At 42.9% G+C, this 17,443-nt stretch overlaps 1 protein-coding gene across 1 annotated transcript in view; it reads left to right on the top strand.

Annotated features, from left to right (window-relative positions):
• Positions 1–1,322: 1,322 nt before the first annotated feature.
• The window catches only part of LOC306982060 (E3 ubiquitin-protein ligase Midline-1-like), a 55,693-nt gene continuing 39,572 nt past the window's right edge, over positions 1,323–17,443 (top strand). The window contains exon 1 of the mRNA XM_079581835.1: positions 1,323–1,460. The gene's annotated coding sequence lies outside the window, so the exon portion shown is untranslated. The remainder of the gene's footprint in view (positions 1,461–17,443) is intronic.

Here is a 17,443-nt window from a genome sequence, read left to right as displayed (position 1 = left end):
AGCAACGTTTTTCCTGCGGTCTGACCCCAACTGCTTCATGGGGCGTTTAAAGTCTGTAAAATAACAACTCCAACTCAGCTTGTGGTCAGCCTGTTTGAAACACAAAGGCTTTCGAGTTTTGACATTTGAGTGTAAACCGTTTTGAGAGCTTGGTTTTGGGCTCGAGAAGCTGATTCAAAACTTAAAACAGTCGAAACGAAAGCGCGCTCAAAGGGATGTTTCGGAGAGAAATCAATATCTTGTTGCGATGATCATCCTTCCGGTACATTATGTATACCGACCGATCAAAATGTATCGATTTTTTTCCATCTCTGTCTGCTGCTGTTTACATCTGTCTGGTCACGTGACACATGCTCTTTTGCTGGAGTCAAATTAAGGTCAATCCCATTCCCACTGGCATCTTATAACGGAGTTGAGGAAATAGTATGTAAGAAGTAAGTCAAGACGATAACAGCAAGGGAGAAGAGAATTTCATCCTATGTCTACACCTACGGATCTCTAAGTGACATCATACTTAGGCAGTTTGTATCAGCTTGTAATGCAACGGCACTGAAGCAAAGGACAGTTCAACTTGACATATGGCGCAATAAGCAAATGGCTGCGTAGAAAACATCCATTAAGGCAGTTAGTATAATGTGAATCTCTTGTTCAAAAAAGACTCCCGGGACGTTCGCTTACTCTGCCAGATGCTGCGACGTTTTAATAGATTTTCACAGCGGTTTTTTGAGGAGGGAGGAGACGGTCTTTCCCTGTAAATGATAGTCAAGATGCAGATCATTCCTGGTAAATGTGTGAAGAAAACAAAGAAGGAAAGAAAGCATTGTGGATTAGTGTTTTTGAAAAGTATTAGGTATTTCATTTACGCAGTGATTTGCATATGTTAATTTAACATTTTATCCAGGTTTGAGACTGCCCCAATGGCAACCCTGGCACATTGACTCTTAGCAGCTGATTAAAGTCCAATATCGGAAGCAAAGGAGGTGCATTTTCCCCCACAACATCGCACTGGACACTCTACAGGGCCATGCGTAAACTCTCCCCCCACCCCGCCACTTCGCGCCCGCTCTCCGCTCGCCTGATCCCGAACACATGACGAGCGCAAAACCCCATGGCAGGCAGCGCCGATGTGGAGAGGGAGTGGGGGGGTGGGGATGGGTGGGGTAGGGGGGAGAGGAGAGGAGCGCGTGCAGAGGAGGAGGCGGGGTGACGCGCCGGAGTGTTATGATTTGCTTGTTGCCTTGCGGTGCGTGGATGCTTTTGGATCGCTCGCTCCTGTCCTCCCGTTCACCTCCTCACCCCTCCCTCGCTACTTCTCTCTCTCACACTCTCTCTCTCTCTCTCTCTCTCCCTTCATCCAATTCTATCTCTTCAAGGTTACTCTATTGTTTTGCGCCCCTGCCTGATCCGTAGCACGCGTCTCTTCTTCCCTGTCGGAGGACCATGTGGGGGCTCTTGAGTGTGTAAGTGCTTCTTTTGTTGACGACTTCACTTTCACTATAGGGCAGTTCCTTTAGTGGTTTATTATGCACTTGCTGATTCTTGCTCTTTCTTCTTCTTCTTCTTCTTCTTCTTCTTCTTCTTCTTCTTCTTCTTCTTCTTCTTCTTCTGAGTTGCACGTGCTGCGTGTCAGAGCTGTGGGTGGGGGTATGTCGGGGGCTTTGCTCCATGTGGTCCAGGCGTGGGAGTTTGGAGCACGTGCATGCGGCGTTTATTGTTTAAGCGTGGCTTTTGTTGTAGACTTAACGCTGTATTCTGTAATCTTATTTCATTGTTAAAAAGTTGAGCGCATGGCTGTACTGTGTTTTTAACGCGGGAACTTGAATACATTGATTTATGGTAACTATTGACTCTTTTTATTTGGTGAAGCTGTGTATGAAATTGTAAGCTGGTTTTAATGTGTGTTTAATAGCATTGTCATATTTACAAACACTAGCAAGGGCGAGTTGCTAACACTGACAAAACAAGGCTATTGATCATATTTTCATCAGTCCATGCCACATCAAAAATAATGTAATTTATGACTTTAAAAAAACAAACAAACCTTCATTTTAATGTTTTTCGAAATTGTACAAAACATTTAAAAAAGGTTTTCACGGCAACAGCAGCTCAATTCATGTATCGTGTGTTATTGTAAAGTTGGCGTGCTCAATAAGCAACTGATGATTGATTAGCATTGTTGCGCTGGCTAGCACGCTAACACAATAATTACTCATGCTTGACTGCAGCGCACGTCATGCATAATGTATGGTGACATTTAGTCCGGTATAATTACTGCGTTGCCATGTGGTATTCTCCAGCCAATAAGCTTCGAGACTTAGATTACATTATTAAACAGTGGAGAGACGTTGTAATGTCAAATAGTGGAGGCACTGTGATTCCAATGCCATTCTCTTTATTTACCTCAGTTTGGACCTGGCCCAAATACAGGCTCGTGAGTTTTGACGTTATTTTGCAGCTTCCTTAGGTTAAGTAATGAGACTTGCAATTAACTCTTACCGCTTTTTGCATAAACACATCATTATTTCGCCCCATAATGAAGTATTTTTCATCTGGGCCCTTGCCGGCTTCAACAACATTAGTCATTCTCTTACTTTTGTGCCACTGGGCTGTAAAACACATGCAAATTTTGTGCTCGGGAGTGAAGATTAAAAAAAAAAGTCCTTCAATGATAAGTAGTTTTTATCCGCTTCAGGTCTGCGCGGCTGCCTCCCATGCTTCAGCGGGAGCAAAGTGTGTGAGGAGGATTACAACTGACACGGCCAATGAATAATACAAACAGTGTATATATGCCTTTATCTATTATGGAGAAGTTCACAAAGCGCCATCCGCGACACAAGAATCGATGGCGTGTTTACTGCCTGTTAGCGGCGGTAATTGAAACGTTAAGCTTGTAGCGTATCTCCCGCTCTTTGCGAGGCTTGGAAATCAGGGACGGCTTTTAGAACTTACAGTTGCGACAGGGCTTGGTAAACACACACCGGCATGAAATATTGAAAACGTAAAAAGCAGGAATGCACAGCAACTTCTGTAAGTGCAATGTCAATGAGTCATGGTTCGGTCGGATCATCGTACTGTATGTATTATCCAGCGAGAAGGGCACATGCAAAGTGTTGGCCCCATCTCGCTAAGTTATACTGGGAAAAATAGTCCACTCCCTGCCCAAAATCAAATCCCCATCTGGATTTAACCAACAGTTCTGATCTGGGGTTGCTGGAGCTGGTCAGGTCCGGGTTCAGTAACACTGTGTGGCCAAAGAGTCCAGATCTTAACCCCATTGAGAATCTTTGGGATGTGCTGGAGAAGGCTTTGTTCGCGCTCTCACACTGTCAATTAGAGCGTTTTTGTGGCTACCTTTATTTGGTCAGAGGTAGTTAACAGTTAATTCATTGCTGTCAATCTTTCGGCCAAAGCATTTTCCAAACGTTATAGAACTGTAATCGTTCTGTAACCCCTGCCCTTGTCTTTCAGTGGAAAAGATAAAGAGAGTTAAGGTGAGACACGGTGGGTGGATGTATTGATTTTCATGCAGTGGTTGAAGTGGAGATTTTTTGCTACTGTAGTTTCCACCCTTTACATCTTAGTTTTTATATCAAAGTATAAAAATGACAAATTTACCCTGTGCAATGCTTATTTTATGACGTTTTGTCTGAGATAGATGATGCTATAACCCAAATATGGTATTTTTCCTTCTGCGAGATACCCGGTAGAGAAAAGTGAAGAAATGTGTAGCTCCTGCACTTGGTACAAAACTTAATGGGACTATACGAGTTTAAAAGGTTAAAATTATGTATTTTCATCCCCCTACATGTTCCAGCAATGTCCTAATGTGTAGAATGAGACCTGACCTGTTCACCACAACTGCCTCTAAAATCCTGGACTGTCCGAAGTGCTGTCATGCACGAGCTTAATATAGAAGCTGCAGTTACGCATAAGACCTGAGGTGGCAGTAGTGAGCATAAAATGACCAACGTGCATCTAGCTCCTTTAAGGGCTGCCACTAAGCCCCACTAAGTAAGTCACTTAAGTAGACACCAACCTTTCCAGTCTTGAACTTAAGATTTTTTAGATTTTTTTCAGAGGGATTTTTCTACTTTAATATCTAACTCCCAGCATGATTTATTCAGCTTTGAACCCAAAAAATAAGGCAACAGTTGAGTTTTTTACAGATTTTTTCACGTATTATTAGCTTATTCAAGATCCACAATCCCCTCAGAGAAAATCTTTGTTCCTAAGATGTGAATAAAATAAAATCATAAGCTCAAATCTTGGTCTATCTGTTATGAAGTCGCTGAAATAGGCTTTTTTATGCACAAAATTCCTTATTTTTAGATGAAAACCTAAAACAACAGAAAACTTGCAATGCATTTTTTCCTCATATTTATATCAGTAATGTTGTGCAAGAGTTTCAGGTTGATATCTCTAAATTAAAATTTTTTCCCCGATTCACCTGCAGTGTCTCGCCTTAATCCAAACCATCTTCTTGAGTTGTGCACTTGGGGGGGGGGGGGGGGGGCTGTTACAAAATTCCTGGTCCACATTTAGGATTCTCCACGGATTTCTTATCTGGGCTGACAAGGAAAGAGGCGAGTGTTGGTGGATGTCTCGGGATGTGACAGATGGGTACCTGGAGCCGTGGCCACCGACTTAAGATGAAGTGAAAAGCAGCGCAAATGTGTGTGGGGGCAGAGGGTCGCTCGACGTGACACTAACCTGCGCATGGAGGGGCGCTCTTTGGGGGAGGCAGGAAGGCGTTTGGTGGGCATGGCTGTGAGGAGATGAAGAACTGAGTGGTTTGAGGATACAAAATTGCCACTGTGACAAAATTGCGAGTGCGGACTGTGCTTGCCAAATACAGAATCATCATATATTTTCCTTTTTGTTCAATCTTATTCTGAGGACAAAATATCTGTAATTAAGCTCATTCTGCAAGAAGGTCTTTGCTGTGGACAAACAATACCTTGTCCTATATTTACATGTTGCATAATGACTACAGAGGAAGAGACTGCACTTTGTTTGACAGTAATAATACATGGGCCAGGTTTGCAGCATCTGGTTGTTTTGTGAAATGCTGTTGCAAACTTTAATCATGTTCTTCCTTTCTGACTAACCCATACTTATACGTGACCTGCACTGCTTGGTAAAAAGTAGAACAAGTAAATAAAGAATGAAATAACGCTTGTTTCCAAGAAAAAACGGTGTACAATTACTGTTTTTGATTCAATGTTTAATGAATGTTTTGGCTTAGGAAGGAAGGGATGAGGAAAATCTGAAAGAAAAACAAAAACGTAAGACTTTTTTCCTCATAAATAGTAAGTGGATGAATTTTATTAAGTATAAACTTTCAAACTGCCTAAATAATGCATTGTCCCAGTGCGTGGTCGTTTTAGTTGCACTTAATGGAACCCTTTAAAAAAAAACACACACACTTTACTTGAGTCATTTTGCAAACATTGTTTTAATATTATTTCAGTCATAAATATTAATCCCTGTACGCGACCATAAAAGTACACTTACACATAAAAAAACTAATCCCATTTTCTTTTATAGACGCTTATCCATCATTCCTGTCTTTCTGTCTCATCTCTGTGCTCGGTTTTACCAGCCGTTTGTGCCATATTGTGCTCTCAGCGTGGACTCAAACTCGGAGGCCCCGGCACCCCGCGCTGCCAGTGTATCCAATCTTTTTCAAGCCTTGCCAAACTCTTACACACCGGCTATAAAATCCCATTCTCTCATGAGCTTTGGCATTTTGCGCTCCTCTGCTCGCCTGCTTTTGGACCCGCGCCCATTTTCAAGTCTTAAACCAACAACCAAGGAGAATAATACTTTTGGATCGAGGGATAGGAGATTAACTATTAGGCCTTGGGGTACTGGGTAAGGCGTGAATGGGCCGTTTTGTTCCACGAGTGACCAAACACGGCGGCGGAGTGTTTATCCGCACATTGACAAAAGCCCAGGGAGCCAGAGACACTTGGAGATGAGATGGAGCGTGAACTTGTCAAGTGGCCCGTTGTGTCCCACCAAGAATGGGCTGAGAGCGGCGGCCATCTTGATTTTGGCTGTTGTCTGTGGGTTGTTCTTTGAGCCAAGAATCCGGGACAATATAGGGACTTGTTGAATGAGGTGCGATGCTTGGATTTATGGCAGTGGATTTAGCTAATTAAAATAAGGTCTCGAAAAGAAGAACACATCTCGGTGTGTTCCTTGGTCGCAAAAGTTGAAGGAGTAGTCATTTGGAACAGGTACTAGATATGTTGAAGACTGTAGTCAAGAGTTCTTTAGGTGTCAACTATCTAGGGTTTTGTTCCTGTTGAGGACATTCCACCTCTCACACTCTCGAAAAGAAGAACACATCTCTATGTGTGTTCCTTGGTAGCAAAAGTTAAAAGAGTCGTCATTTGGAACAGGTACTTTATGTTCAAGACGGTAGACAAGAGTTTTTAAGGTGTCATCTATTTAGGGATTTGTTCCTGTTGAGGACATTTCACCTCTCACGCACCTGAAAAGAAGAACACATCTCTATCTGTATTCCTTTTCTAGTAGACAAGAGTTCTTAAGGTGTCATGTATTCGTGGTTTTGTTCCCGTTGAAGACATTTCACCTCTCACCTCACACTGCTTTGTTCGGAACCAATGATGTTTTGTAAACATATCTCGTTGGAGGCTTTTACATAATGGTACCACTCCCTTCCTTCTACACTAGATCGATATTTAGTATGCTGTTAAAAGTTCATTTGTTGCCTCTTCAAGTGAGAGGGCAAATGTCCTCAACAACCCAGTACAGACAAGGGAACATTTATATTGCGCCTTTCTACCTCTTTTAGGCATTCAAAGCGCTTTACATCAAGGAACCAGTCACCCATTCACTTTCTCATTGCCCAAGGACACAACAACTGTGTGCACCTGCGGGATTTGAACCACAAGACAACCCGCTCTACTATCTGCTCCACCATCGCCCCACAATGAAAACTGACACTTTGAGCTTACACAAAGCTTCTTATAACCAAGAAGCTTTGCCAAATCATGTCAGTTCTGGAGGTCAAACTATTCACAAACTTTATTGATCTACCTTTCTATAAACCTCGCCGTCCACACCAAAAACTTGTGTCAAGTGATCATTCTCCGCACATAATCACCAACCCTCGTATTATCTTTGCTCCTGCATCAGTATGCTATTGATCAACACTGTTGCCCTGTGTGCATGATGCCGCTGCATTAATTGGCTGCTTGATTATCCCAAAGTCAGAGTCACTGTCAGGGCAGTGGCAGAAATCAATGCCCGCGTCCCACACTTGGAATACACAAACTGTGAGCGCTGCCCGGGAGCATTTTGCAATCATGAGCAGAACACTTAGGCAGCTTTTTTTTTGTGTTAAACTATAGTAGCTCTGAGCACTAGCACTAAGCTCACCATTGTTCAAAAAATTGCAATAGTTGATGGCATCAGCAGCAGAAGTATTAAGACACAGCTCCTAAATTTCAGAAGTCTCATAGTCTAAATTTTCTTGCACCAATGATAAAATTACCATTGGTGTCATGACATCATAGTTCCGGGAAATCCGTGTTTTCCTAATTGTCGGTGGCAGGTTCCAGGTGCAGCGAGAAGTGATTTGTTAGCGCCGGCTCAAAGCATTCCACTGTGCACCCATTCATTATCAGGTTATGGCTGACTTCACAAATTGCGGCTCCGACTTGTTCAGCAGTTCTAATATAAATCAGGTCAGATCATAAAGGGGGGAAACACGCGGAAGGATGTGTCGGGCCGGCGGGGTGACAGTGAAGGAAAACTCGCGATGAGAAGGCTGACAAATTGGAGCATGGATTTTTGGTTTATGATCGACGTAAACAAAACTAATTGGGTTTGTCTTGTCTGAACAAAGTGGGAGAGCGAGATGGATGCCGGGTGTTGCGTGATGTGGAGTTCAAGGGGGGAAATTAGGGGGGAAATGTGTCAAGCTTGGAGATAATCAAAGTCGAGGGGTAGAGGCGGAAGAGTGAGCGATAGACTGAGGGAAGATCCATAAACTTTAAACCGGCTATAGGCTAGAATATTGCTGCAAGCCAGTTAACTTAGCAAGTGCTTCATTCATCTGGAATTGTCCTTGACCTGCACGGTATAGATGTTTCAAGTGTCCTCATCACTTTCAAAGCACTTCACAACCTGGCTGCACCAAACAATACATATCTGACCTCCTTCACAACGCTGCAATTTCAGTCCGTGTTCTTCTTGTGAGCCCAGCATTTCATCCGTATAAATCTATATATACGTATACATGTTTTCTATGTGGGATACAGTGACATAAGCTGCGATTGCGGGTGTAACAAATGATCCTGTTGCGGTCGGCTGCTCGCTTTAATCACCTCCCGTGTTTCCAAAGTTCAAGAAATGCTTATCCTTGCAACACGTGCCGCCGCCGTGATTAATCCCCACAGCACCGGACCACTTCATCAGCCTCCTCCTTTTGTTTGTTTCCAACGTGGACGTGGTCGAAAACAGGACCGGGAATGGATTGCGCGGAAAAAAGAAGATAAAAGAGAGAGAAAATGCAATGACGCGCAGAATTTTAAAGTTGGAAATGTGGCTCCGAAGACCAAATCAGGACAGAGAACTTTGGCCCCCAACCGACGCAACTTCAGAATCCCTTTCAATAACGTAATAGAATACCGCTAATGGCCTTATGGATCGGTTTGTTTTGGAATGCCACAACCTCCCTAAGTCCCTCTATTTGTAAAAGGGCCGTGGGCGGCGTATTGATCGCCCCCTTGAGGTCAGGATTTATCTGCGCAGAAGTTTTGAAGACAAGAGAGAGGTGTTGGCTCAGCCCGAGGGGACGGCAGTGGCTCAATAGCGAAGGCCAAACAGAGAGAGGGGAAAAAAGGGGGGAGGGCAGGCGGCCATGTTGGAGGCAAATGTCACCGGCTTTGAGACGCGGCGCTCCCCTGGGATGCTCGGCGGCGTGTCGTGCTAAAATGCTACACAGCTTCTGTCGATACAAACTAACAGCAGTAGACTATGAAGTGTTGTAAACTTGGAGGTTCTTGAGGACAGCGCAACAATAATAAATGGTGACCTTTCAAGTCAGTTTCTTGTTGTTTTTCGAGAAGTCTGATTAAGTTGAACATACACTACCTTGAGGAAAAATATCAAAATCCAATCGCCACCACAAAAATCAATGCATGTAAGATGTGACCAAAGGCTGGGATTCGAGAAAGTAGCCGGCGGTTAAGAGGCTTCTCTGTCGTCTCGGTTTGTATATGAGCAAGGACTAACTTTGAAGCTGCTGTCTTTGTTTTTCTTTTCAAAGCATTTCAACAAGAAGTGAGAAACTGGCAGATCAAATGAGGCCCGAAATCATTCGCAGAAAGCGTGCCCGTGTAAGCAAACGCACATAAACATTTGCGGGTTAGATTTTGTCCCAATTCGTTGCCAAAATACTGACATATAGAAGGTTGTCTTTGCGTCCATGTAGGACATAGGAGTACATACTTTAATGTTCTACTAGGGCTGCTCGATTATTGAACAAAAAATACGATTATTTGTTGCCTTAAAAAAAAGTCTTTATTTTATTCATATATTTATTAATAAAAAAAACTGCTATTTTCTGAACAGTCATAAAAGTACACATGATTTCAAGTGTGCCTCGATTTAGGAGAGGTCTCTGTTTCACACCTGCCCCCTGCTGGCCAGCCCTCACACCTGCGCAAGCAAACCGAGCAGCGCGGCCTGATGACATCATCACACAGCGCTGTTTGTTTTTATGTCAGGCAAAAGCATGAGCCGTGGCACGTGAAATGCGAAGGGGAAATAATGCCAGCGCAAGTCTGCTTTGCAAAAAAATTATTAAATAAAAAAAAATAATAATAAAAAAAATGTTTTGTTGTCCGATTATGCTAATTTTGTAATCGTTTAGTGGGGCGACAGTGGCACAGATGGTAGAGCGGGTCGTCTCATGATCGGAAGGTCGGGGGTTCGAATCCCACCTCCTGAAAGTGCACATTGTCGTTGTGTCCTTGGGCAAGACACTTCACCCTCCTTGCCTCCAGTGTCTGCGTACACTGGTGTATGAATGGGTGAGTGGATCCTTGCTGTAAAGCGCTTTGAGTGCCTAATGTAGGTGGAAAAGCGCTATATAAGTTGAGACCATTTACCATTTACCATTTAAAAATAGGAATTGTAATCGAATTTCGATTAATTGCACAGCCCCATGTTCTACCATAGTACCTCATTCTTACATACATTTAACTCCACTGCCCTTCCTTGGAAACGAGCCGTGGCCTCCTCGGTGTCGATAATGTCACACCTGCAGAAGTCCACTAATAATTAAAAGCATTAATGATCTAACTGAGATTTCATTTAAAATTTATCAATGCTTCTCACAGCGCCGCCCTGCCACCGCTGCTCCGACCTCTGACGCTCATACAAAATGCAAAAGTTTTGTTCAATCATACTTAAAAATTAAAGGTAAAAACAGAATGACATTTAAGTTTGGCATAGTTCGGTCCTTGCAAATTTTGCAAACGCGTGGGAAACGTAGCAAAGAAGGTAGTTTTACAAAGAAAGGGTTGAGTAAACTATTTTGAGACCCAAATACGACGTCAACTCTTCCTCCACAGGCCATAAATCAGAATACTTTTTTCACACTTGTTCCTCACGGGCTAAGGCAGGTACATTAACCACTGCATTACATTAAAGCACACACTCCGAGGAGCGCCCCACCGCTGAGGCAGGAGAAGGGGAGGTCGCCAATCCTGACTTTCTACTTATAAGTTATTCATGCGCGGCACAGCGGCACGGAGCACCTGGGAACACGTCCATTTTTTTCCCAGCAGGGCGTTCTGTGGCTGTAGCATAACAGTGTGGACGCCTCGGGGGCTCTAAATCGCAGTTGAACTTTAATTTGTGCTCATACTTACGGTATAAAGGTGATGAATTTGTCACAGCGCACGCAGCAGGTGACGGTCGCCGGGATGGAGGAGTTTCAGGATTTGTTGATTGAATGATTGTGGCGAGAGATGAGTTCAAAACAAAAGCAAGGGAAGCCTGTTGTAAAACCAATCATAGTACTGCAAATAACACAGCAACTACTATTAGCCACACAGCTTACTTATACATTATGTTGCCTCTTAATTAATGATAAGGAATTACTTGTAATGCAACAATGGCCACAGAGGTATTTTATGAACATATTTTGAAGCCACTCAACACATTCATTTGGTTTTCAATCTCTATTAGCTACAAGCCACTTCAGTGCCTTGGCTTACGTTAAAAGTCATTTACAAGCTAACCCAATATATAATTGATGTCATAATTGTCTTTTCTTTGCACATGCATGTACTCATTCACTACTACGCTGTTAGAGTCTATGGGGTCGGGGGATTGTGAACTACATAGATGTGAAGCAGCTAACACCCATGTACATAAAACTATACTCACTATTCTCGAGTAAATAATTCTTGAGTAAAAACAATACGTGTATGCTAGACTTTCTTTAGGAAACATATGTATGTGCGTAAAACAACAATGTACGACATATGTTGAGTGAGAGTGAGGGAGACGACCATAGAGACAGACGGCATCTCTGGAATCACCCATTTTTCTTTATTTATTTGACCTTTATTCAACCAGGAAAATCCCACGGAGATTAATCTCTTTATCAGGGGAGTCCTGGCCCCAGAGGGGAACCTATTGTATATGTTTTTATTGGTAGGGGAAACCAGAGTACCCGGAGGAAACCTACACAGACACGGGGAGAACATGCAAACTCCACACAGAAAGACCCCATCCTGGTGGGAATCGAACCCGGGACGTTTTTTTAATTTTATTTAATTATTCAAAAACTACTTTAACAAATGCTGAATTATGAATATAGTTTTCTACTAAATAAAGATGATAAATAACATGATGCCTCATGTTAGCATCGTGCTAACGCTAGCTAGCACTGGCTGCGACTGCCGTTTTTCGCTTCTACAGAGTAATCTGCTGTGAATAAACATCCATATGGACCCGATTTAGACTTGACTTTATTTATATGTGATAAATAAGTTCATATTTCGGCAGCAAACGGCTAAAAAGAGTGCAAAATGGTGTTTCCCAAAATATTCAGTTTTCAATGGCAGCGAGGCCACGCCCCCTTCTGTCTGTATATATACTCTCCCTTTACTGCATTGCTTGCTGTCAAGATCTTAAGTTCATCCCTTCTTTTGTCTTTATTGTGCGAGCAGCTTTTGACTTCACACTTCCCTGCATCATCGCGGCCTTATTACCCACAATGCAATCTGGCAGCTATACCTTCCCCCGCGCTCCATGTGAGAATATTTATAGATAATGCTACAGCCTGAAATAGCGTGGTTGTGTGAATATAAACTAGAATGACCGCCAGAGAGTCGACCCGAGAGGAGCGCGACACCTCAACACTGCCAGTAATTAGTGCTTTATACCCACAACTCAGGAAAACTGCGACTTCTAAATAAAGATGTTAATATGTCATGCAGCCCTGGAGGAGACACTACATGTTTACTATCAGACTCTTAATAGCGGACTAACATGTTTAGAAAAGCAATTGAATTAAAAAGCAATCTATTTCACGTACTGTATCTGTATTACACTAGTAGATATCTTTGTCTGAGATTCCCTGTGAACCGACAACACAAATAGAACAGATAGAGCTGTGTCTTGTTGATCCAAATTGCAGGCGATTTTGACAGCAAATGCTCAGATGATTTTGTCAAAGATGCTGACCGGAGTTTAGACCCACCCTCTGTGTTACATACTCACATTTACAGCAACAGACAGATATCTGATCTACTGTCAAAAACTGAGCTGCCTTTTTCCCAAGCACCACTCTGCCACAGCCAATAAACCTCACATCTACCGGCATATTTATGTAGCCTAAATCTGGGGATCTGTGCAGCTTTTTTAGATATTTACTGCCACTCTTTTCATCCTTTAAAAGTAAACATGAATAAATGAATGAATTAAAAACTAATGAAATGATAAAGACTAGTCTAGCTTTAATGTTAAAGTATGTCATGGTGTTGTGGCTGGTGTTGCTACTGTTGGGACATGACTCCCCGGTGACAGATTGAGGACATGCTAGGCTAACTGACAGCTAATGATGATGCCGGCCGACACCCGTGCATGTTGTCTGCGTGTGTGTCCGTGTGTGTGGATGGGTATCTTACTGATTCGGGCATGCCTGTAACTGTTTAGCCCAATTAGCATAAGCCCCGGTGATGTTGCGCCGGGTTTGGTGTTCGTACGGGTGACGGGAGACGACCTCTCGGTGCTGGTGGAGCGGCACGTTTTAGGCAGCGGGGGTGAGTAAGAGGGGAAGTGGAAACCTGACAAATCTATAATTGATGCGTGTAAAATTGCGAAAGTAAATAATTGAAATTCATATATGAGGCATGAAAATTAAATAGGCAAAAGTAATTATGAATGAATGTTTTATTAACTTCTTCGTAGGGAGGTTGGACGTCAGGTACGGGTCATATCGTCCCACATGGAGACTCCAATAATCCAGTTTCAGGGTAAATACTCCAATAAACCAGGACTACAAACCATCCATCCATCCATCCATCCATCCATCCATCCATCCATCCATCCATCCATCCATCCATCCATCCATCCATCCATTCATCCATCCATCGTCCACTTGTCCGTTGCCGGGGGGCAGCTGTAGTGGGTCCACAGAAGGACGGCCTCATGGTTCTAACCGGGCCTGTTGGTCTCTCATAAGGGGCTTCTGAACCGGTCTTTGTCTGACCCGTCACCTAGGACTTGCTTGCCATGCCCTACCAGGGGCACGAAGCCATTTGGGCGCTCAAACCCCTCCACCACGTTAAGGAATTACACAATTATACTTTCAATTTTACCTTAATGAGTTCCTTGGTTTGACATTTCTCATAAGAAGTTTATTATTTTACTTCCTTATTGGACATGGACAGAAAGAGACAGTTGCCATGCCAACCATGTCACACCAGTTGAGAGTGAGAATTACAGTACATGTAAACTTTACACAGAAGAGACCAAACCAGTAACCTTCTACTAAACAAACCAAAAAAATAAATAAAAAAACACCTTTCCTGACACTCTTTTGACAACACCTAAGCTCACTCCCTGACCTCACTTCTCTTGCTGCCCTTAATACTACTATCTCAAAACATCTACACATACACGTCACAATATTTCTGCTCCTCTCTCGACCTCGATTTGTGGCACTGACTCACCGACCGCAAACAACTGTCGCCTCCCTTTTTAGACACGCTGTGTACTTTTCCAAACGTACCTCAGGGATCGCCGCTTGAGTCCTATTTGCGACGACAGACCTGATTGCTCACGCCCCCACGCATCCACTGAACTGGACTGTTCCGATGAGTAGGAGCCCGTGTGTGTATAAACTTTCCGGGGCATGTATAAGCAAAACGGGTCGGTTATCTGAAACTAAACTGCGGCTTCGAATTTGCTTAGCGCTTCATTGGTTGCCGTTGGAATACATGAAGGGCATTGCCAGCTGAGTGGGTGATCTTCCAGAAATAACACAGGGCGAGTGCACAAGCATGAAGAGCTAGTGGAACGTGAGGATGAGGGTTTAAGCTGAAAAAATGCATCGGTGGAACATCTGCAATGTGTACTGTATGGGTGGCCTCGGAGTCCAAAGTATGGAAGCGAAATCTAGGACATTGTTCCTGAAGTCAAGCTGCCCTGACCTTTCAGTCTTTATTAAAGGCTAGAAGTTGTTTAAAATTGTACAGTCAGAACAAAGACGAATCCAAGTGTCTGGTTTCACAAGAACAATGTTGCATCAGTTGCCTTTCCAAAGAAATGATACAATCATTTGTTTCTGGCCTCACCTTTGCTTGACAAAATCTTACGTCTTCTCCATAAATCTTTCTACTCCCTATTCCCATCGCGCTTCACAATAGTGCAACACTCAAAGCTATGCATCAGGCTTAAGAATAAGACGTTTTTGGCGAGGGATACTTCATAGTTTGGCAGGAACGTCGCAACCACAAAATATGATTTGTATTTTCAAGTCCACTCCTACAAATCCCAGTTGGTTAAGCATGCTTCAAACTTCCAAAATATTCTGGGAAATTTTCAATGCTCGTTTAATACGGGGATATTGTGTACTTGCTTTTCGGGAATTTTTGACCACATTGCACAAGCCAGACAATCTCTCTCCATCTTTTAATCAGTTCGTCTTGTCCTCCTTTCAAAACCTCTTCCAGGCTTTCGTTGTGTATTAGTCTAACTGCGATTAGATCTTTTTGCGGAGGTCATTGCTTGGTGCTTGGAGAGACACTGGCTCAGAATAAGTCCTGTCTTTACTTTATCTTTCGCAGCCTCCTTCCTATCAGTATGTTTCAAAGGCTCTTCTGCGGGCCTGATCAAAACCAGCTCCTAAGTGACCTCAACCACAAGTTCAAAGGTCAGCTATGAGGGTACACGTGTTAAAGTGTTTGCAAGCTGTGAAGATGTTCAAGATGTTTCGGAAAGATGGATCAGAAAACGTTGTTTTGGGGGCTAAGCAATAGTTATGAGATTCTTCGGAAGGGAGATAAAATGTCTTACGACGTCATGCTAACAGAATGCATAGCCTATAGCTTTCAAGATAGTGATCAGTGACATAGGAGGGTTTAAAGAGACCATATATCCAAGCTGTAAAGCTGCCTAGGAACACTAATGCACTGTTTGAACTCTTTAAATGTATGTAATGAATGTATGTAGGCTTACTGAGATGAGAAGACTCCATCAGATTTTTGGGCAAAATCCCGTAAAGGCTATGGTAATGTATGTCAGTATGTCATGTCAACAACTGCATGGAATTTCAATCAAGAAACGTTCTTTTTACCCCATGAGCAACTATTACATTACAAAAATGGCAGATAGCAACTCGTGCTTCAAATCTACCTGTGTAACTCTCTAACTTTGATTATGTTCTCTGCATATCTGAGTGTTATTTTAAGTTAAGCCACACTCTTTCTAGCTTCTTCCTATCAATGGGGATTAAGGGATCATAATCCGGTATGTATCCCTACAAAGGCCCATAGTTTCTAGGATATGCTCCTCCAGTAGCGTTCGTTGAAAGGCGAGCTTTGAAGATCTGTGGGAAAAGGATGTTTATATGGCTGTGTCAAATGCCACAGTTGTGTTTTTCGTTTAACCAAAGAACCGAATTGCCATGCATTGTAAAACACAGCTCCCCTCCATCAATGGGACGATACCCATGGTGCGCTGGTCCAAAGGTCGCGGTCGTAACCCCGTCATGGTTTATCCCTCCACAGTCTCACCCAGAGAGAGAGAAGGAGGGACTGCTGCATTCCTCCCATTCCGCCTTGTTAAAAATAAAAAGCCTCTAAACTCTGAGAACAGGGCATATTTTACGAGCAGGCGCAAAAACAACATTTGGGTTGGAGAGTGGAGTCTGTGTCATTACTTTGTTCAGACCGAAGTTGCATATGTCTCATGCGGTAAACTCCTGACTTCTTGTGTCAAGTTTGGAGAAGAAAGCAACTAAAGTGTGGCCTTTGAAGCACATACATTCACATCTAAAGGCAAGGCAAGTATTAGTAGAGCACAGTTCATACACAAGGCAATTCAATGTACTTCACAGTTACATACAATTACAACAAGAGGGTAGATGAAATCAATCCATACCTGATACACCTGATTCTTCAATTTTAAAGGGAGAGACTTTGTGCAGGCCAAAGATTTCAATTTTGTCTGAGGTTAGCAAAAGAAAGTCCCAACAGAAATATGTATAGATTGAATAAGAGAGGTCCTAGGACTGATCCCTGGGGAACCCCACAGGACAAATCAAACTTGGACTGTGCAATCTATCGCCAAGTTATCATTAATTTCAATGACCTAATATACTGAAGAAGGTCTTTCTGAAATGTACTTCTTTTTTTAAGACAGCCTAAACTGGACAAGTCATTTTGTTTTTCCTTGCACAAAACATTTATTGATGCACACATAATCAGTCAAATCTGTTGTTTGTGCCTCAGCTATGCAAACCCCAACTGCATCATTATAAAGCTATTAATGTCCTCCACAAAACAACCACACTCCCAGTGCAGAGCAAATGTTTCCGCTGTTTTATTATGGCTATTAAAAACTTGAATTTGAAGCGTGTGTCATGGCAGCCTAGACAGAACATTACCAGGGGCTAGAGTAGGACAAGCAGTTCAAGGTGACAGGCGTTAAGACAACACTGCAGCGAAGGGCATATTTTAGCTGCTTGCTCTGAGGAAAAGTGGATGACTGAATTAAGTGGTTGGCAAATGTTCCTCTGTGAAACTTAAGAGAATTTCTGGATCATCTCCACTGGAAAATCTATAAATACATCACCATAAAAGCGTTCGGAAAGTTGGGTTTTTGAGAGTGTCAGCTGCCAAGGGATGAACAAGATGGAAAGTCTTCAGTTGTCCCTTCTGTGTTC

The sequence above is a fragment of the Gobius niger genome, assembly GCF_951799975.1.
Source record: "Gobius niger genome assembly, chromosome: 23".
NCBI classification, from domain to species: Eukaryota; Metazoa; Chordata; class Actinopteri; order Gobiiformes; family Gobiidae; genus Gobius; species Gobius niger.
The sequence above is the reverse complement of the archived record's forward strand: the minus strand, read 5'-3'. Positions and strand labels throughout refer to the sequence as shown.